The sequence below is a fragment of the Zootoca vivipara genome, chromosome 8, assembly GCF_965207765.1.
Source record: "Zootoca vivipara chromosome 8, rZooViv2.hap1.1, whole genome shotgun sequence".
Classification (NCBI taxonomy): domain Eukaryota; kingdom Metazoa; phylum Chordata; class Lepidosauria; order Squamata; family Lacertidae; genus Zootoca; species Zootoca vivipara.
This window is the reverse complement of record NC_142591.1, coordinates 32,980,801-33,004,189: the sequence shown is the minus strand read 5'-3', so window position 1 is coordinate 33,004,189 and position 23,389 is coordinate 32,980,801. Positions and strand designations below refer to the sequence as shown.

Below are 23,389 nucleotides of genomic sequence, written 5' to 3'. Positions count from 1 at the left end.
TAGCACTTCTGTATGCTATAAGAGTGGGAGTTAACTGTTCTTTATTGATCCTTTTTTCATACTGTTTGCCAACTTCTAGAAGAGATTTCTCCACCACCACCAATTTATGGGTAAGTTATATTAATGAGCCACAACATTTAGGTTTTGCTACAGTTTAGTGGTTAACTGTGTGAGCCTGGAAGACCTTGGTTCACATCTCAGGTAACTAGTTGGCCTTCAACAAGGTAAACTACCTTAGCCAGTGTGGTGTCAGGACCAGGACCTGGGAGACCAGGGTCCAATTCCCCACTCAGTCATGAATCTTACTGGGTGACCATGGGCCAGTCATTGCCTCTCAGCCTAACCCACCTCATAGGGTTGCTGTAGGGATTAAATGAGGAAGGGGAGAACTACCATGAGCTCCTTGGATGCAAATGCAATTAAAAATAATATAAACCCATATTGATTTATATGAGAATAATTATATTGGCCTTCCTTAATACTGCCTCTGTATTAATGGTTACTGAGATCATGTAAATCAGAGGTAGCTGGCTTAGTGCACTTTAGATGCTATAGGACTGCAAACACTCATCATTTCTGAACATTGGTATGCCATTGTGACTGGCTCTTCCTAATAATGTATTCCACTTTATGACATTAACTGCAGAGGCGCTCACTTCTCCAAATAATTGAGGGGGCCTGGTGCGACGCCAAAGGAAATGATTTTTTTAGTGGTGTCACTCATTTGCCCTGCTGTACATATGCTGGCGTGCTCTGGTCCATGCGGTCACAAAGAGTTGGACATGACTAATCGACTAAACAACAACAACAACATATGCCTGTTTTCCCCGACAGTTTACAGAAGAAGAATGAAGTGTTGCTGTACACAGGTATAAACAGAAGAGACGAGAAAAATATTTCTGAAGTATGTTCCCGTTTGGCCTGTTTGAAACCAGTTTGACCAGCCTGGACGTGCTCAATTCATTGCACAAGACAGCCGTAGCCAAAGGAATGGTGGTGGCAGACCCTACCATGAAGCTAGCATGAAAGAAACATCTTTCCCCCAAAGTATTTATTAAAATTATTATGTCGTCATATGTGTATGTGCTTGTGTGTGTGTGTGTGTGTGTGTGTGCGAGAGAGAGAGAGAGAGATACAGTGGTACCTTGGTTCTCAAACACCTTGGTACTCAAACAACTTGGAACCCAAACACTGCAAATGTGGAAGTAAGTGTTCTGGTTTGCGGACTTTTATTGGAAGTTGAACATGCTCCATTTTGAATCTTATGCTTCCAACTTGAGTGCCACACTTCCGTTTTGAGTGTTACACTGAGGTCTGTCTGTTTTTGCTATTTACTTTGCGTTTTTGTTTTTGCAGCTCTTTTTTTTTTTGTGACTGTGTGGAACCCAGTTCAGCTACTGATTGATTGACTGTGTGACTGCAGTACTGTAATTGGTTCCAGAAGCCTGTACTTAACCTGAAGCATACTTAACCCGAAGCGAACTTTCCCATTGAAAGTAATGGAAAGTGGATTAATCCGTTCCAAATGAGTCCATGGAGTACTTAAACTGAAAGTACTCAAACTGAAGCATACTTAAACCGAGGTATGGCGTACATTGTTTATTGCTTTCATTTTCATTTTCAATGGTCTCGTTAGATAGTGAAATTCATGTTAAATGGCTGTTTTAGGGGTTGTTTTTAAAAAGTCTGGAATGGGTTAATGCACTTTGCATTACTTTCTATGGGAAAGTGCACTTTGGTTTTGGAACAGACTTCCGGAACGGATTAAGTTGGAGAGCCAAGGTACCACTGTACATAATACCATAAGGGAAGGGGGAAAGGAGTATGTGTCATCTAATATAACATTCATGGGGAAAAACAACAACAATGCACCCACCACATAGATAACAGCAAGCAACATTAGTTTACGTATGCAATATATTTCATATTCCTAAGGAGTAGCTGAGTTACTCTGTTGCAGATGACAACTCTAAAGGTTGGTTCAAACAGCTGCATGCTCCTCACATCAGATGAATTTGTCACTTTTGAGGCCTCATAGCTCACTGTGAGATGACTCCATTGAAGAGGACTGCTTTTGAGGTGACATGAGTCGATATGAAAGTTTGATCAATGGTTTTTGATCTTGAATGCCCATTCACACATGAACATGCAAGGCACCACTTGGTGTTGTAGCAACCATGTGATAAATATACATCTGTCAACCAGAGAAAAGAGTTTTATAAAGCTCTAAAACTCAAATTATTCCAGTGTGCCCTTCGAAGCAGGCCCATGCTGAAATCAATTAAGAACAAATGAAATGGAATGTACTTACTATTTTATTGCAGCATGAGCATGCAGCACTGAATTAGTGAACATATATCATTAGCATTTAAGGTTTTTAGTTATTGTTAATCTAACCAATATAACCAGGTTTGTTCTCCACACACTTTGAGATGTTCCAGCCATCACCTCAAATGGATGTCTTTACTAACACTTTCCAAACCACAAATAATTCATATGATTGCACAATACTTTTAGAGAAGCATCTCTCATGTTTCCCAGACAGTTTTGAAAATATCTACAGAACAAATTACAGAGCAAAACTGAGAAAGTTATATATTCCTATTACAGCATGACCATTCTTTCCTTTAGCATGTGCTAACTGGAAAGTCACCGTCCTTCAGTCTAAGCTACCATACTGGCTTGATAAAAAGTGATGGCTGCACCCAGGGTTGTTATGAAGCAAATACAGTGGAACCGCGTGTGACGGATGGGATCTGTTCCGGAGGCCCATCCATAAAACGGAACTGAAGCAAGCGAGCGGCGAAACCCGGAAGTAACCTGTTCCGGTACTTCTGAGTTGCTGTGGGATGCAACACGAAAACACGTAACCTGAAGTGGATGCAACATGATGTAAGACTGTAATGTACTCTGCTTACCTGGGAAGAAGCCCAACTGAACTCAGTGGAACTTATCCTCTAAGTAAACATCCATAGGATTGCTACATAAATTGTCACCCTTTAGCTCTTGGGATTTGGGAGTCAGAGTTTGTAAGAGAGCTAGATTTCAACAAGGAAGATTTGATTTCAAAGCCCCATTCAGCCATGAAGCAAATGGAATAGACTTTGATAGGTCCCTCCAGTCTATTCTTATATTGCAGAATTATTGCAAGGATTGACAGGACAACCCCATGTATGCCACTTCGAAGGAAAGCCCAGGTATAAACACAATTATTTAATAAATAGCACTAAATTTACAAAATTAAAGGATACTGTACTATAAAACAAAACACTAATTAGTAGAGTGATGCCTACCCACTGTAAACAGAAGAACATTATGATACAGAAACCTTCAGAAAAGATATTTTAATGGAGAGATTTAAGTAAGTTGCACTGCAAAGGCAGAGGAAACCTTAGTGATTTATAGGCCATCCAGAAATGAAATGGAATCCAGCACAGATTACCCAAAACTGGAGCAATACGCTTCACAAAGCAGGCTCTGGAGCGTTTATACCAGATGTAAAATCCCACTGAGACTACACTGCAGTAAGCCAATTTGGGCCTAACTGTTGCCAAGTACAGTTGTACCTCGGTTTATGAATCGCTCGGGTTGCGAACAGTTCGGGTTACGAACTCCGCAAACCTGGAAGTGTTTTCGGCACGTGCGCATTCCTCGCATGCGCAGAAGCGCGGAAATCACGAAAACCGCGCTTTGCACATGCGCAGAAATGGCACTCGGTTTGCGACCTTTCCGGGTTACGAACTGCGACCCGGAACGGATCGTGTTCGTAACCCGAGGTACTACTGTACTTGCAAATTTAACACGGCACTAATTCAAAGAAGTATTTCTGAAGCCATCCTTCACAATACTAATGTTTAATCTGAAGAACTGAATGGGCATTCTTTTCTCACTGTATCCAATTATTTTTGTTGTTCAGAAGATCTATGAAACTTGAAATTCATTGAGATTTTTGATGTACAAAAGGAAGTCCTTCTTCGTGTAGTGCGTAGTTAACAGAATTTGCTGCCATAGGGTGTGGCCACGGCCACCTAATCTTAAATGGTTGTTAGAAAAACAAATGTGGATGATAAGACCATTGATGGCTGCTAGTAATGATGGCTATATGTTACATTCAGATTCAGAGATTATATGTGGGTGGGGCATTTTTAATGCATTTCCTCTTGGGTTAAATGTTTCTATGTGAGGTTATTGCTGTTTTTAATCTGCTTGGTGCAAGTTGCTTTGGGTTGCCCTAGGCATGATAAAATGACTAATTCAATAAAATCCAATAAAACAAATTCAGTAAAAAATAAACAAATGTTTTTTGTATGTGCAGGGCCGTCTTACCCATAGGAGCTAGGGGTGTGGGGCACCCGGGCTCTCAGGGCTCTCTCTGGGGAAGAGCCTGCCCATTGGTCGGAGCACTGTGGAGGGCTCTTCTGCTGCGGGTGGCTCTGCGCTGCGAGTTTGGGGGCGACCGAGCCAGCGAGATGTTGAGGCGGCCGGCAGGCTCTGCCCTCCTGTGCGCCTGGGACAGGGCAACGGGGGGGGGGGAATCTTTGCACCCCAGTGCCACATATGCTTAAGACAGCCCTGTGTGTGTTTGATACAGAAGAGCTCTTCCTAAGTGCTTAGTTTGCTCTTTATGACTGAGGCCGCAATTCTACGCGCCCTTAGCTGGAAGTAAGTCTCACTGGATTCAATGGAACTAAAAGTCTCAGCAGACAAGTATAGGCTTAGCACGGTACAATGCAATTCCAGCCTAGAACCATATCTGGCCTAGAACCATCCCCATATTTGGGAATGCAAAGATGCGCTTTCATTATTGAATTTTTTTCTTGGAAAATATCCAGTCTTTAATTACTTGTTATAAACACTGTCCATTCATCAATTAGCCAAGTCTATCTTTGTTAGTTACTCATCTATGAGCTGGTAGGCAATTAAAATGTTTTTTTTAAGTTGTTTTCTCATACTGCTATTACATGGCAGTGTATGATATTTCCCATGGAATAATAATTACACGGAATGGTATTTTTTAATTGGCTTTTACAAAAGAAGAAGAAGAAGTGTCGGTAGAACTAACCACACGAGTTCCTGTTTGCCGCATTGCATGAAAACATTTAATTGCTTGGTGTCTATGCAAAGTCACACCTCCTTGGTGCACTTCCTTTTTCACAGTGTGATTCAGACAAACCACTTCATTCCATCTGCCTGATGCTAAAATCATGTGTTTTGATGGAAGCCTCTGAAATACAAAATGCAGATCTTTCTCAAATGTGCATTTAATCTATGAATATATTAAGCCTCTGAGGAAAAGTGTGAAGAGACTCCTGTATTAATTAAGCAAAGCTGAAAACTTATTTTGTTGTTGTTGTGTAGCTGCGGATTTTTAGCCAGTGCTGTCAAAAGGACTGAAGTCTGGTAATGATCAAATGACAAAGATAAAATAGGTGTCTAATATATAAAGCCCGCTGACACTTAATGGATTTAGTTGTGGCTCTAGAGATCCTGTCCAAATAAAGAGGCCTCAAATGCTGCTGAAAGACAGAAGGCTACAGCTGGAAGGGGCTTCAATAGTTATCGAGCTGAACCCCAATCCATTGCAGGAAATCTGCTGCTATAACATCCCTGATAAAAGACATGTGAGAATGGGGAAAGAGTTCTGTTTTGAAGGACAGTCAGTGGCAACAGGTGTCGGGGCTTGGCACACAGGTTGCATCTGAACTGATGGAAGGATGCAGTCTCCAAATTATTAAGTAACCATTATAGCCCCAGCTCCATATGTGCTTTGAGAAGCATGCAGATGATGGGTTAAGTATATTAAAGTTTATGGTGAAACAGCAGTTTATGCACATATGGTTGGCAGAGAAGATCCATGTAGAACAGCAGAGCTTTTACACCTGCAAGGAACTGCAATGCAAAGACACATAAAGAGTAAGGGATTGGATTGTTTTTTAATCTAGAACTGGCCAGTGCAAGATCACTTTTGCAGCTGCTGTTACTGCTGTTATAAACCATCAATCAATCTCCTGATTCAGGAAGCAGCTATAAGACTGGGCAACCAAAATCAATTAAATAGCCTTCAGATCCTTTCCTTTCAGTGTGTGTGTGTGTCATCTTGATTTATTGTTAGGTTTGTAGTGACAGGGAATATTATGAACAATAAAATGGATGCATTTCTTCCAGTGGCACATTTGTATGAACACTGATTTTGAAACAGGAATGGGAAATATTCCACAAAACTATTGCCACATCCTCATTTTGAACAAAACTGCTCCGCAAACTGTTCTGTACACAGTTATTTTTAGAAAAGTGAGAAAGGGCACATAATTTGGAAAGAGTACATAATTTTAAGACGTTATCTCTATTAAATAGTTTCACAAGAACAGCAGGGATCCAGGTATCAGAGATAGCTGTAGACAGAAAATGTCGTTGTAATGTTTCTTTTGCACAATCTTCTTTGCAAGTTTATATTTTTGCTTTAAAAAATAGTTGGTTGGAGTCTAGACAGCTCCTTCAGACATGCATTAGGGCTCATTTTACATTTGAGTTTTTCCTTTGAAAATCAGTTTGCCTTCACAGAATAGTTCTGTACTGTAGCATCAAGAAACAGGGTTTTCCATTATGGAAGGGGAACTATTTTGGGGGTTGCGTTTAGAATAATGTGAAGTTTTGCCCTGACTCTCAAGAAAGCATGCATGGGAATAGTTACGATTACTGGGATTCTGAGTGAGCTGAAATGCTAACTCAGCATGACTGTTGTAATTCTGTTATTTAATTTCAAATTTACTTGAGGGGAGGGAAATATTTATTCCAACAAATTTACTAATTTACACTGGGAAATATTGCAAATTGTGGTACTAGTTGCAAAGGTTTATGTTCAAACAATAAAGGCAGATAGGGCGTCATAAACATTTTGGACCAGGATATTACTCTGAACTGGCAACAGCAGAGAGAAAAAGTAACATTAAAATGACATTTAAAATAATAATAATTCAAAACAGTCCATTGGCCTATACCCAAGCTTATTTTCTTAAAAACAGCTCCTGGGCACCAAATGATAAATATTTGATTCTCGGCAGCAGGGAGTCTGCAAATGAGTAAAACAAATTAAGCAAGCAATCGAGCTGAAGAAAATAGGTCATTATTATCCCCATGATTCTGAGGAACATGCCTCTGAGATGCCTAATACTGCTGTACCCGAGGACAGCAGATTTGCACCTGACCCAAACGGCATGTGTTGACACAAAAACATGTGCTCAGCAGAGTGTGTGACCTTATGCAATCTGGTAACTAGAATACAAAAAGCATCCATGTGAAGATTATTTATTCTGGTTTGCTTCTTTAAGCACAACATGTCAAGGCTGACGTTAAGCCACGGCTCTTGAGGATCACTCCGTGCATGCCAGCTGGCACAACTAGTCCACATTGTTCTCCATCTGGATCCTGCAATTTCCTGCCACAGCCTCTCCTGCTGTCCATTTGCCGCTTTCTGTAATTTACGAAGGCTGGGGCAGCTTTCGTCCTGACTATTTCAGGAACAGTGAGTGGGATTAAGGGCCGTCTCCTCAGAAGCGGATTTTTTATTTTTTCAGGGTGAGTTGGGCTCGGTTTTGTGAATACAATTTTTAAAATTAAAAACGGGTTTCTCAGTCACTTTTCCCTCAGCATAACCCACCTCACAGGGCTGTCGAGAGGACAAAAGGAACGTCCATAAGATCCTGAAAAAAGAGGTGTAAGCACGTTGCAATCAATTGACCAATTACAAGGCCTGCTGGAGCAAGCCAATGTCTCATCTAGTCCAGCATCCTGTTTCCACAGTGGTCAACCGGGTGCCTATGGGAAGCATGGAAGCAGGACATGATATTCAGAGCCATATTGCCTCCAACAGTGTAGTTAGAACGCACCCATTGTGGCTTGTAGGCTTTGATAGCTTTGATAGCCCTCTTCTCCATGAATTAGTCCAATCCTCTTTTAAAGCCACCCAAGTCACTGGCCACCACTAGCTCTTGTGGGAACAGCTTCCATAGTTGACCTGTGAACTACGTGAAGAAGTACTTCCTTCTTTCCTAGAAATATCTTCTTTTTCCCTTACTGAAATCTAAGCCATAGAATCGTAAGAGAGGAACGTGAGCAAGAGGCAATCCTATCACGCTTCCTCAAGCAACCTACACAAAGCTCACAACAATGTGCCACAAGTACACCGCAAAACAAGTTTACTGAGCAAAAAGCTGCAGCTGGCTCAAGCAAGTGAGCCAAGCCCAGTTTGCTGCAGGCAAAAAATAAAAAAAATAAAACCCCATTGTTTGCAGATAACTTGACCGGGGCGTGATTTATTTTGAAGCATGAGATGCTTATATTTCTACATGTCTCTGTTCCGGGATAAAATGGTGTAGAATGTAGTTTGGGCTGGATAATTCCCATGGGGGAAATAGACCATTCCTTCAAGAATCAGCTGAAGCCACACAGAAACTCAGGCCCCATCTTCACTATACATTTAAAGTAGTATCATACTACTTTAAACAGTTGTCGCTTCCCCCAACGAATCCTGGGAGCTGTTAATGGTAATGAGAGTTATTAGAAGACCTCTATTTCCCTGCCCAAAACTGCTCAGAGTGTTTTAACAGTCAATCCCTTTTCCCAGTGAACTCTGGGAATAGTAGTTCTGAGAAGGAAGCCATGAATGTATGGAACGGTATGATACTGCTTTAAATGTATCATACAGATGGGGCCTGAAAAGAACAAAATTATCTAGCCCAAGAGAGTCTTTAGTAAAAGCTAGCAGCGGCTTTCCAGAAAGAAAGAAAGAAAGAAAGAAAGAAAGAAAGAAAGAAAGAAAGAAAGAAAGAAAGAAAGAAAGAAAGGTGACAAAGACAGGGAATAAAAACACAAAGGGCCTGCAGAACTGTGGACAGCTCCCAAGAAACAAACATCTTCCAGTGACTTTTGAGGCAATACTGAGTGTGACATAGCAGGACAAAAACTATGAAGATTGCTATCCTCTTAAGAAGGTGATTTCTTAAAGGTGTGGTGGTTTGCCCTGAAGCCCAGTGTTTCTTCAACTTTCTGCCGTCTCTTCAGGGGGAGTGCCTTTATTCTAGGTTAAGGTGGGGGGGGGGTCAGGCACTGGTAAAATGGATTATCAGAGGGCCTGAGTTGCCAGTTCTTTCTTCCATGAAGGAAGTCCATGTTCAACATATCCCAGGAGTGTGCCTCAAGCATTTGGGGGATATGAAGTTCCCCCAACACACCACCATCACTTTAAATGATGAAGGCATTATTCAAGGCCGGAGACTTTACTATACCATTTTCTCAGTTTTGTTGACCATCATGGCAATCCTCAGCTTGTTTACTCAGGACAGAAGCAAATCCCATAGGCATCTGGTTGGCTATGTGAGGAAAGGATATTGGACTAGATGGGCTTTTCGACAGATCCAGCAAAGCTCCTCTTACATTCTGAAGCCTGCGGGATTTGAACTCAGGTGAGTGAGCACAGAACTGTAGCCTGCTCAGGCCACTGATCAGGGTCAGGATACTAAGGAACCAAGCCTTACAATTTTTCTGCTCCAAATTTGTGCATACCTACTTGAAGATCCCAAACAATTAGATATTTTTAGCAATTAATATCATACAGCCCCTTTGGATCCGCTGGGATTCACTACTCATCTTGAGCAGGAAATGAATACATTATTTTCGTCTGATTCTTTTAGGAAGCATTTTAAGTAGGCAGAACATAATTATCAGCTTGGAATTTAAACAAGTCACTTTATTAACACCTCTCAGACGGTGCAGGTATATCAAATACACCCGTGCTCTGCTCTGTTTTCAAATTAAAAGATAAATGCTGCTTAGACTTTGTACCTTGATATGGCCTTTATCTACACACATGATTAACATTTCATAAATCAGAGATGGGGAAACTTTGGCCACCTCAGATATTGTTGGACTACAAGTCCCATTTTCCCTGATTATTGGAAATGCTGGTTGGAACTGATGGCAGAAGGAATATAACAATATCTGAAAGGCCGCAGGTTCCCTATCCTTGTGTATGTGTGTGTCAAAGCCAAAGAACATAACTCCCAACTTCATCACTGAAAAATATATCTCTGAAAACACACACACACACACACACACACACACACACAGAGAGAGAGAGAGAGAGAGAGAGAGAGAGAGAGAGAGAGAGAGAGAGAGAGAACACACACAGTATGTAGTAACACAACAGACATTTACAAACTACTCTATCCTATCTCAGAGAGGAACTTTGCACTGGTGACACCTTGGAGAAAAGAAAACCTCATGTACTATTCAAATCATGTTCTCTTCGCAGTGTTGATAGGATGATAAACTGCATTCACCACATTTATGGATTTCAAAACCCAGCCTATAATGGAAAGACTAAATTAAACACCTACACTGTAATTCAGTCTTATGAGGAGGAAGCTCAAGTACACCACAATCACAAACTGAAATTAGTCTCATGAATTTATTTCATTACCTTGGGCACAAGGTAGCATATGTGGAATTTCCACATCTTCCCTCAAGACACTGACCACATAAAGGCCAGCTTAGGCCACCATGTGCCTTTGCCCCATGCTTTGAGCTCAAGTATATAAACGAATACTGCAACTCTGTTCCCACTCACCTGGGCGTAAGCCCTATTGAGCTGGATTTACGATCGGATGGATATACATGTATAGGATTGTGCTGCCAAATGGTAAAAACTGCCAGCCTGACAAGAAAAGGAGGGTCTAAAGGAGATCTAAAGGAACATACGTTTGCAAAAGTCAAATGCATCCTAGAAAGTATTGTGTCAGACACTATAGAACAAACACCAACAACCCAAATGGGACTCCGCATCAAAGGACAGAAACAAACAGTGAATTCTCACTGAAATTTTTGCTTCTAATGACATTCCCTTAGGCTAGGGAACATAAGAAGCACCCTACCAGATCGCAAGAACATGAGACAATCCTGCTGGGTCAAGCCAAGGGCCCAACTAGTCAAGCATCCTGTTCCCAACCAGATGTCTATGCAAGTTCAGTGCCATTCTCCCCACTTGTGAATCCCAGTAACAGCTGTTCAGAGGCATATTGCCTACAGCAGTGAAGGTAAGCAGAGATATCACGACAAGCAGCCATGGAAAGTCTCATCCTCCATGGAGCCACAGCAAAGTTTCTCCTGCCCATGTTGCTATGAAACCTAAAAAACCTGAACCATCCTGGAAGAACCAAATTGTGACTTCTCCCCACATCATGATTTATCTAGTTTTCCAAGAGTTGATGCTGGTGTTGGGAGGGGTCACAGCCTTCCACCTGATTTGGGGCATCTTACATCACACTGCCAACATGCACGGAAGCCCTGTTCTACACCTTCTAGTGCCTTTGCTTGTCTGGGATCTGTCCTCGAACTGGGAGAACACCCCTTGCTTGTCTGTGTGCTTTGACTTATGCATGTCTGGAATACAGCTACTATAGAAAAGTAAGAGTCACAACCACTGCCCCAGTACTTTTGCCTCTGGCACTGCCCATCCCTGACATATGGCCCCCCCAAAGGTTGCTCTCAATGCAATGCGGCCCCTTGACTGGTGGCATAGGATGGGGGATATGGTGGGTGCAGGGCAACCCGGGTTTCATCACTGAAGTGATGCAGTGGCTCGGGCACCTGCAGGCTCCACGCTGCCTGAAATGGCAACGTGGGGCTTGCGGACTCCGTGGAGGCTCCGCGCAGTGTGCTCTGCCCTGGCTTGCCTCACCCCTGGGTGCAGGGCATTTGCACTGCCCCGCTTGCCCAAGCAGCTAGCTACGCTGCTGCCCCAGCCCCTGCCCAAGACAAACCAGGCCTTTTGGGAACATTGCAAATCCTTTGAAACTCCAACATGGCAGAATTGTGGAAATAAAGAAACCCATGTTACCCTGAAACATTAGCAAATATCATGCATGGTGCGGCACAAGGTATCTCAGAAAATGGATCAATGTAAAATGACAAGAGAAAAAAGAACCGGGTGCTGTGGAAAGACAGAGCTAGTAGATGCAATCTTTATGTTGAGCAAAACACATCGCAAAACTACTGGAGCCTATTGTACATTCTGCCAATAGCCTCACATCTGTACTACGCCTGCTACTGTTCCATGTCATCTTTATTAAATATAGCCTGACCTTTTCACTGAAACCCATCTCTGCAGAACAAAGAGATCGAAGAAGGGGGGAACCTGACCCAAATAATAATTGTAATGAATGTCAGGAGAGAGCAGCATTTCAGCTGCTTTTTTTTTTTAAGTCTTGGTCACAATTTATACTGCCTGCAGAACAGACTACTTACTGAGAAACTGGGGCATCACATCCTTTTCTACCTTGTTATAAAACACGCACACAGTGGAAGTTGCTAGGCATCGTATAGAGTGCTTCTAGAGCAAATTTGCAATAATCATAATTTACCGCAATCTATGAAGTGACAAAAGGCTTGAAGACAATTTGCAACAAGTAATATTACGTCTCTATTAGGTTTAGAGGATTATGGTGCTGGAGGCGACTCTTGAGAGTCCCATGGACTGCAAGAAGATCAAACCTATCCATTCTGAAGGAAATCAGCCCTGAGTGCTCACTGGAAGGACAGGTCGTGAAGCTGAGGCTCTAATACTTTGGCCACCTCATGAAAAGAGAAGATTCCCTGGAAAAGACCCTGATGTTGGGAAAGATTGAGGGCAAAAGGAGAAGGGGACGACAGAGGACGAGATGGTTGGACAGTGTTCTCGAAGCTACCAACATGAGTTTGACCAAACTGCGGGAGGTAGTGGAAGACAGGAGTGCCTGGCGTGCTCTGGTCCATGGGGTCACGAAGAGTCGGACACGACTATACGACTAAACAACAATATTACACTTTTGCATTATTATACTGAAATACAGCTTTGAACTCTCGGCTCCTTATTTGTTTTTAACTGCATTTCTTTGGAAGCACATGCAGAGAGAGGTAACAGATTAATCTTTTATGAACCTCAATATTATCCCAAGAGTTGTTTCTCCCTTTTAGAACTAGAAAGCTGTTTGAGGCCTGACAGTCAATACATCTTCTAAAGCAGTTGGCCTGAGTAGTTTTCTTCTTCTAGGATGGGAGATGCCCTGTCTTCCTTTTTTTATCTGTCTTTGTTCTATACGCTTGTTTTGTTTGCTGTCACTTGAAGCTACTGACTGATTTGTCATGGAAACGTATTGCTAGGAATGGTCAATTATGTTGTCACTTGAATCTTGAAGTTGTCACTTGAAGTATAATCAGCGAAAGACCTTTTCCACAACAGGATGAAAGAAACCCTCTTTGAGCATTTGAGATGGTGCAGATTTTCCTTCAGAATGCATTATCCACAAGAGACGGAGTATCATAAACGGAAAGGGGAAGGTGTGAATGACTTCCATGTCTTCTTTCACAACTTCTGCTTAAACGTGTGATATGTACATGTTGCCCAGAGGAAGATCTGTGAGCTTTAGAGCACCCCTGCCATGCTTCCTCGTGAATCTCACCATTAGGTGGATGAATAAAAGTTGCAATAATCTGCCGCTCTGTGTCTCTTAGAAAAGCTTCACAGTAAGACATTTCTACATCATTCCCTCTCACAGCAAACCTGGATGTTGGAGTGTCTACCTGTCAGGAACCAAAAGAAGGCCACACAAAAGAAAGGTGTGTTTTCTGCATAATCAGGTGTCTTCCTAGGTATCCAAAAATAGAGGTTAAAGCAGGTGTAAACTTTTTAAGATTAAAAATTCAAACAAGCACCCATGCGCTCACAGGCAGTATGAAATCTTGAGGTGTTGGTTGAGAGGGACAAAATGGAGGAGGGAGGGAATTTGGCTGCTCAGCATAAGTATCCTGGAAAGGGGTTTAGAGGATGGGTGGATGTATGCATGCTGTAAAGTTAAATCTCTATACTATAGTTATAAATATTTAGTATTTTTATACTGCTAACCACCCTGGAATCTTCAGGTGCATCTTTCTAGCTACTCCTTCCAACCCTTGAATCCTTTCCCTTCTCGCTGTGCACCACAGACTGCCTACAAAGTGATGTGACCTGGTATTTTACACAAGGGGCCATTCTGTTTGCATAGCTGCCCATCTACAGCCTTTTAAAACTGTTATTTTTGTGTTTTTGTATTATAAATTGCTCTGTGATCTTTGGCTGAAGGGTGGTATAGAAATTTAATAAATAAAAAGGTCCTATTAATAGAAGGCATATGCTAAAATTCTAACTCAGCCAGGAGTTTGAAAAACTATTGCTTCCACAAGAAAAGTGTTTTGTACCATGAAATCAAGGTTACAGGTTGGCTCGTGTCCTGACTGACACAAGGATAGTTTCCTTGCTGCATTCTCATGTCAAAAAATCAATATGGGATAAAAGCATGACATTATCTCCATTCACTTAGCCAGGATTCCCAAAGGTGGATTAACAGGCTTCTTGACAAGCTAATAGCAACTACTTTGTATAGAAAGAAAGAAAGATTAAGAACTAAGATGTAACATCTCGTTCACTAACCATCTCCAGCAGGTTCTAAATTCCTCTTGAGGCATTGTTTTCTTCTGAAGAAATAAGGCCCGGGATATTATCCCACAAAGAAAGAAGCTTACCACTGAGAAGAACTTGAAGATTAGCACTTCAATAGCCAACACCTGTATAGCAGAATTTATTCTCTTTCACCATATCATGTGCAAGACTTGACAAAACCCTGCATCTTAAGAGTTCACAAATTCATTTGCATACTAAATCAAAGAAACCAAAGCAAAATAAACTATGGAGTACATTTTCTCTGAAAGAAAATATTCTGTGGGGAATAGTGGGTGGAATTTAACATACTGCTAAGTGGCATATACCATCTTCCCTCACCCCCATCCCAAACTTGTTCTGGATTAATTAGTGTGTGCAATCCAATGTATGCATGGAGAGCACAATTGGAAAACCCTTATAATCGCCATCATTGGGACTCCTTCAAACCTCAAATATACCATTTTAGTGCACCAATACATTTCCTCATTCATTCCCCCTACTCAATTCTAAACAAGTTAATAAAAACAAGCACAAAGAAAGGATGTGCCCAAACTCAAAAGTCACGCACATTTTACTAAAGCTTTAACCTTACTGATTTTTGTATAAACCTTAATCTATAATATTGTGCTTATTACAAGACTGCAAACAAATTAAGGCAGCATAGTTCTGGAATGGTATGCTTAAAAGCACACTCTGTTCACCATAGTATCACAGGATATGAAATAATACATTTTGCCAGGCTTTGTCTGAAACGTTTCTCAAAAAATTATGACTGTATGGACAATGAACTATTTCCCCCTATCCCAAGCAAGACAGGGGACCAATGCAAGTCAACAAGTGATCACAGGAATAAAGCATGCAGGAACATACCTCCAGGCAATTATATTGCAAGCTGTGACATATGCATGTACTTGTACTCAGGCATTCAAGTGTTCTGCGCCCACATGATTAATGGAGTGATCAAATCATGGAGCATAAACACTTGGGCGGGGCACATCCTTATCTTTTAACCTGAAAGGTTCATGTGCTACACACACACACCATTTGTATATCTCAGTGCCTTTCCTTTGTAAATACAGTTATTATATGAATGCACACATACAGAGCAAATGGTGACACTCTTTAAGCTGCCAAACCAGACAAAGTAGCAGTGCTGTCAGTCACTCTCAGCAGCACTGAGAACAAGGGGAGGGATACAAATGTGGTCCCTGCAACTTTAAATGAAACTATCAGAACAGTGTAACTGAAAAATGAGCCAGGTGACATCATGGAACCAAGGAACCAAGGTGACGTGATATCCCGGAAGCCCTCTCCCAAATTCTTGGGGTTTCACTTATCCCCGACACTTAAATCCTTTCAAGGACATCTTGTCCCCACATCTCTGGAATTACCTTTTGTCACCTTATCGTTTTATTAAACAAATACAGTCGTACATTGGCTGTCGAATGGAATTCATTCCGGAAGTCCGTTCAACTTTTGAAAATGTTCGACAACCAAGACACGGCTTCCGAATGGCTGCAGGAGCTTCCTGCACTCAAGCGGAAGCCGCAGAAGCTGCATTGGACATTTGAGTTCCAAAGAATGTTTGCAAACTGAAACACTCACTTCCGGGTTTGTGGGGTTTGGGAGCCAAAATGTTCGAGTCGCAAGGCATTCAGAATCCAAGGTTCTGGTTACAGGTAGGTAGCCGTGTTGGTCTGGATCGAAGTAAAATAAAAAAATTCCTTCAGTAGCACCTTAAAGACCAACTAAGTTTTTATTTTGGTATGAGCTTTCGTGTGCATGCACACTTCTTCAGATACCAAGGTACGGTATCTGAAGAAGTGTGAATCCAAGGTACGGCTGTATGTGCCAGTGTTGCTAAAGCATCCCCCCCCCCCCCGGAAAGGCACTGATCAACTGCTTGCATCTACATTTTGGTGTTAGCTCCAGCCTGAGAGAAAAAGCAAAGGGATAGAAATGTGGGAAGCTGACTTGACTCCTGGTAACTGGGCCACAATGAGTACAGTTAAGTCATCATAGGAAAAACAACAGCTGTAAAAGTATGAATAAGTTGCCTTTTCTAGCCAAGCATTCACATCATGCTACCCACCTCTTTCTTTTTGCAAATATGCCTAAAATTTAACTCCTGTTATTGTCCTTGAGATGACCAAACATGCCCCTTCTTCTGAACGAAAACAAAGCATCCACATTCATACATGCACACCTTGGTATAACAGCATTTGCTCACAATTATTCCTCCTTATCCAACTTTCTCTCATCCATTCTCCTTTTCATCTCTACCTGTGCTGTTTCCACCCGTACCCCACACATCTGGTCTAAGTTTAGGCAGAAAGCTATTTGGGTCAGAAGCTTGGCTTTGGGTTGTGCTACTCTGTAAAATACCGTGCCCGCTCATGGTCTAATCACCATGTTGAATTTGGATGATCTGCTGTATATCAGTTTAGAAGGGAATGGAACCTCCAAAAACAAGGTAGTGGTTTCTTCAGATCTGTGAGATTCCCCAGGTATAGCTAAAGTATATTAGCTTGTAAATTAAAAAGGAAACAGAATGTTAAAAAGGCACACAAGTGACTTCTAGGATCTATGGAATGTTGGAAGTGGCAGATGAAAAACAATAGGAAATGGGGAGAATGGGGCTGCTTGGTCCCATAATAGCTTGAAGTATCTTAGATAAGGGATTATACTCGGGCAGGGTTCACGCTATGGGGTTTGGCTTTTTGTGGGGTGGTGGTTTCTTTTGTGTGTGTGTTTTTAACGTATGTTCTCTAGACCTGGTTGAGGCTGTTTCTGAGAATGCCGAGACAGCTCCTAGTTTTCAGACGATTTTTTCTGGAACACTTAGAATAATTTGGGGTGTAATGGGGCAGCCATATCACATTGGTAATGTGCAAGGAAAGGGGGCCCTCAAGGAGAGTAATATAGAAAGCAGTGATTAAGCAGCTTATAGCTGCTCATTTACTTCTGGGATGTCTCCACCACTTAGCTAAGTGTCACCCAAGTGCTTTTAAAGACAGCCAGCAGAAATGTTCTTTTTAAAACTGAGAACATAGAAACTATGACTCCAGGAACAAAACCATGCACTGCTGCCAATCATCATGATTCACCACCCTGAAGCCATTTTAGCTTTCTATTCGGACTTGAGCAGTCACCTTCTAAGTGACCCCTGCAATGACAGCCAACATGCTTTTAGAATGGAATGTCACTATTTTCATGAGGAATGTTGTAGGGTATGGCATCCTACAGTCGAGGCAAGTATGCTTTATGAGTCCATTATGTTCTGTGAGTCACAGCACTTCTCCAAGGCTTCCTGCCAGATACAGTATCAAGTGGGCCAATGATACACACTTATGAACTCCCCTGACTTTGTAAGGGGGGGATGCAGGTCCCGCTATTCTTCTAGCTGATTCCCTGTAGCCACTTGAGGATTTCTCTTCCACTGCTAGATATACCATCTGGAATTTTAAATTGTGAAGCAAAGGGGAGAATATGGGCTTCACCTCAGCCAAAATTGTAATTTCAGCAAAAGTTCCCTGCACTCTAGCTGAGAGCAGGAACAAAGTGTGCAGCTGGGCCCCCAGAGACTTCAGCCTGAAGTACTTTAGAAGACGTTATTCCTGAGACCTGATTTAAATGAACACCAAATAGCATGGAGAGTGCTTGAAATTGAATCCTCATGAAATCTGCTTCTAATGTCAAGCCACATCACCACAAACCACACAAAAGAATGCTGCATGTTTAAACCAGGAAGGAAGCTGCATTATATAAAGTGAGACCGTTGGTCTAGGTAGCTGAGTATTATATCTACAATTCAGGGAGAAGTTACCTTTTTGTCCCCGAAGGCCACATGCAGCAGCTGGAGGTTATGCCTCCCTGTGCGCTATTCTCCCCCTTACAACCACAATCCCCTAGTGCACCAAGCAGCTGTGTGGTGTGCTGGAGGAGGAACATGATTACATGGGCAGGATGGCACCCATCACAACTGTACCACAAAATCCAGCAGCCCTGATGGCAGCGGAATTGGCGGTGGAAATTAGCCAGGCGCCAGGCGCATCTTGTCACTGCCATTGGTCCAATTGTGAAGACCTTGAGATCTCTGGATGCCAGGTTGGTGATCAACATCTCCATCTGGCTGGCTTCTCCACCTTTCTTAAGCAGGTAAGCAAAAGAGTTTACTTATATCCCACCTTTTTCACCCTTCTCCTCAGTTAATCCCTACAACAACCCTGTGAGGTAGGTTAAGAGGGTGTGACTGGCCCAAGGCCACCCAGTGAGTTTCATGACTGAGTGGGGATTTGAACCCTGATCTCCCAGGTCCTAGTCCGACACTGGCTTCTTAGAGTATTTCTGCTATGGAGCAGCTATATAAATTAAGTAGGTAAATAAATATGGGGAAAGCAAAATGTCACTTGGAGAAGGATCTGAAATATTTTCTTTTAAGCTTGCATTTGTTTTATCTTGTATTCTTTTTTTATGTTTAAATGTGTTGCAAACCACTTTGAGGGTTTTTTCTTTAAAATATAAAGTGGCATGGAAATGAAATGAATATCAATAATAATAATAAACCCATTGCAAAAAAAAGGCATCCCCAAACTTCAGCCCTCCAGATGTTTTGGACTACAATTCCCATCATCCCTGATCACTGGTCCTCTTAACTAGGGATCATGGGAGTTGTAGGCCAAAACATCTGGAGGGCCGCAGTTTGGGGATGCCTGCTCTAGACATTCCATTGTGGTGATTGTAACCTTGGTTTAAGGTGGCATTTGGTGATTAGCTGATATCAGGGGTCCCCAAACTAAGACCCGGGGGCCAGATGCAGCTCAATCATCTTTTCCGTCTGGCCCACGGACGGTCTGGGAATCAGCATGTTTTTACTTAAAATGAGGCTGCATTTTAAATTTTAATATTGTATTTTAATCTGTATTTTAATTAATTGCTTTTTATGTTTTATTGTAATTTTATTGGTGTTAGCCGCCCTGAGCCCAGTTTTGACTGGGGAGGGCAGGGTATAAATAAAAATTTATTTATTTATTATTTACATGAGTAGAATGTGTCCTTTTATTTAAAATGCATCTCTGGGTTATTTGTGGGGCATAGGAATTCGTTCATATTTTTTCCAAAATATAGTCCGGCCCCCCACAAGGTCTGAGGGACAGTGGATCGACCCCCTGCTGAAAAAGTTTGCTGACCCCTGGCTTATATATCCGAGTTTCTAACACTGGTTGCCTTCATATGGTTTAAATGGACTGGCAACAAATGTCCAAGGTTTCAGGCAGAGAGATGTTTTCCACCCTTACCTGGAGATGCTAGGGATTGAAGTTGGGAACTTCTACATACAAAGCATGTCTCAACCCTTCAAGGTTACAATTATTCAATGTTAGCATTCTCTGTACAGATTATTCAGCTGTGTGATTATTCAAACCCCCCCCCCCAGCCTTTCTCAACTTCCAGACTGGCCCTCCCAGGACAATGGTCAGAGATGATGGAAGCTGTAATCTAAAACAGCTGGGTGGCACCAAATTAGATAAGGCTGTCACAGCTTTGGGTCTGCTTACATTATGATTTTGAAAAGCAATCAAGTTTTCTCTTCTGAATAGTGTCCTTGGTGAAACGAGAGTTATTTATAACCTGGAATCATCAGCCTGGCCATAATGAATTTCAAACGTATGCTGAGGTCTGACCTTTAATTGTGTGTGAGGTCTTCTTTAATCTATCATACAGAGGTAATGATGCTTTAAAGCAGGCATCCCCAAACTTCGGCCCTCCAGATGTTTTGGACTACAATTCCCATCTTCCCCGACCACTGGCCCTGTTAGCTAGGGATCATGGGAGTTGCAGGCCAAAACATCTGGAGGGCCGCAGTTTGGGGGTGCCTGCTTTAAAGGATCTTTTTTGTAAAATAGCAAGCAATATTTTCAAGCAAGCAACCAGCAGTTTGAACCAGCATTTCAATTTCAGAAATATAAGGGTACTGTGTTAAGTCTTCCAGGTAGCAAATAAGGTATTTTTAAAACAACAAACAACAACAACAACAACAACAACAACAACAACACATACCTTTAGTGTACACCAAAGTGACTGGAGCACTTTCATGTTTTTAAATATGTGTTTTGGTTTTTGAAACCTTTTCAAACTACATTGTTGCAACCACTGGCAGAGGAACAGGAGTGTGGAAGGAGGGGATCGCCCCCCGGCACCACTTTTCCAGTAGGGTGCCATTGCGGCAGCCCCCCTGGACATGCACCGCTTATCCCGCATGGGCACCAGGCACCACACCCCCACAGACGGCGCACCACGCCCCCATCAAGCCCTCGTGGGTGGCGTGCCACGCCGCCAAGCCATGCGTCATGCCCCCGGCTGCTCTCCACCCCAGGTAGCGTGGCATGCAGCTTCGCCACTGGTTGCAACAACAGACCAATATGAGATGCTCTCAAAATCCTGTCACTCCCTGTGCTTGAAGCAGCTTATAAAAAGCAATCCCCTCCACCCCAGAAACTATTAAACAACTGAAATGCACTTGTTTTAAAGTGGAGCTGTTTCCAACCTTGGAATAAAGTCATTTTCAATTGCTAACATGATCTCTCTGTATATGTATGTGCAAGAGGGGTAAAAATGATATAGAAGTCATTCAAATTATGAATAGGCTAACAACTGTTTAATATTGCCTCATTCTTTTCAACTTAACTTATAATTACCATATCAGATAGATTGCAGTACTATGTTTAGTATAAAATGACAGTTTGTGCACCTTTTAGAGAATATCCTCCAAGCACACAATTGTCAGGGGGGAAAGGCCAAGCAAATAAGTTATGAAATGTTTTGCATAGACATGAGCTAGTCTGTATGGAGCACGGTGTCAAAAATAAGCTTCCATGGCTGATGTGTTCTCTAACAACTACGATCAACAAGGACATGCAACAATCATAGCATTGTTACCAAGTTCAAGTGTGAGATAAGAATATTCTGAAAAGTTCAAATGAATAACCTGCAAGGATATTTCAACACCAAGTATCCAAGATACGGCAAGTCCTTCAGGGGCAGCTCATAGCCATCACCTCACAGCTCCAACTGCAACTATCTTAAAAGTGTGTGTGTGTGTGTGTGTGTGTGTGTGTGTGTGTGTGTTTTGGAGGTGGAAGGGTTCAGATTTGAAGTCAGATGTTCATTGATTTGCTACATTGATAAGATCTGGAATATTTATGAAACCCAGAGTTATGAGTGAATTGTGAGCTAGCAAAGCTGATACCACCTAATTATTCAGGGTGGGGAGAAACAAAAAACGGATTGTGAGGATCTCCAAAGGAATCTCTCCAGACTGGTTGAAAGGGAAATAAAATGGCAAATGTGGTTTAATATAAGCAAGTGTAAAGTAATTCACTTGGGGGGGGGGGTCTACAGTCCCAACCTTACATGCACACTGATTGTGTCTGAACCAGGGAAAAGATATCAGGATCACAGCAGAAAGCTCAATTAAAACGTTGATCTAGTGTGTGGCAACTGTGAAATAATGTTCACCTACCTATGTTAGGTATCATTAGAAAAGTGATCAGAAATAAAACTACCAATATCACAAAGCTTTCATATCAGTATGAAACTACCACTCTGAATATGTTGTACAGTTTTGGTCACCACATCTCAGTAAAGATACTGTAGATCTGGAAAAGTTGTAGAAATGATCAGCAGCAGTGGAATAACTCTCATAGTAACCTGAACTCAATGTCATCCAATGAAGCTTGGATGTGGAAGATTCAAGAGAGATAAAAGTACTTTGCTATAAAAGATTCAGGCCAGGAAAAAAGGACTTACACAGCACATAATTGAACTATGCAGTTTGGTACCTCAAGAAGTGGTATAGGCCACAAATTTGGGCTGTTTTTAAAAGGGATTAACAAATTCATGCAGGGCTTAGCCTACCCGTTGCTACCAGTCGTGATGGCTATATACTGTATAGTACCTTAAGGATCTGAGGCAACATACCTCTGAATACCACAAATTGTCCTGAAACAGCAGCAGGAGATGCCTATTGTTTATCTCCTGCTTGTGGGCTTCGCACCTGTGCAGGTGACTGTGGGAAACACAATGCTGGCTTAGGCAGGCCTCTAGTCTGATCCAGCAGACCTCTGTTTGGCGTCTTCCATCCTGGAATTCCAGGCAGTCTAGAACAGGATTCCCAGATGGTCTCCCATTCAGTCAGGGCAGTCTCGAGCAGGTCGCGTGCCCTGGCACTGAGGGACGGAGATCGCTCCGGCGCCCTCGCAGGGCACAGCATGGCTTCCGCACGGCTTTGCCGCGCAGCGCCCTGCCTACCGGCCCGGCGCCCTAGTGCCCCGCGCCACTGGGACTCTACCTAGAGCCGGCCCTGCATTCAGTCAATGACCAGGACAGACTCCAAACAAGTTTATAAACCAGAAGGTCCACTGCCAAAAGAGGTGAACTCCCTCCTCTGTCATTTGATTATATGTCACAGTTGATTATCTTCTCCTATTGGACCAACTTAGCTTGACTGAGGAGTATGCACACTCCGAGTTCCTCTGAACCTCCTCAGGGCAACAGTTTCATGTTCATTATCCTATGAGTAGTCCCTGAAGCAACACAATCTCTTCTAATTGTTATTCTCCGACAATTATTATATTGTATCGGGAAGAGTACCACATAGGCTGGCTAGACAATTTTCATCTCACTTAAGTATACAAAACTCTCAAAGCAGCATAACCAGCAACAACAAGAGATGAGGGCCTCCCAGCTCACCCCACTTTCTCTTGCAACCATTCATATATATTCCCTCTGCAATATTAGGCTGTGTACACACAACATTTTGTTCTAGGATCAATTGAGCCAGAGTCCTTGCCTTTTTCTATGTACGAAACAAAATAAAAAAAA

At 42.2% G+C, this 23,389-nt stretch overlaps 1 protein-coding gene across 2 annotated transcripts in view; it reads right to left on the bottom strand.

The window, feature by feature from the left end:
• Positions 1–23,389, bottom strand: part of MBP (myelin basic protein) — a 97,441-nt gene that overhangs the window by 72,151 nt on the left and 1,901 nt on the right. The gene's annotated exons all lie outside the window — the stretch shown is intronic.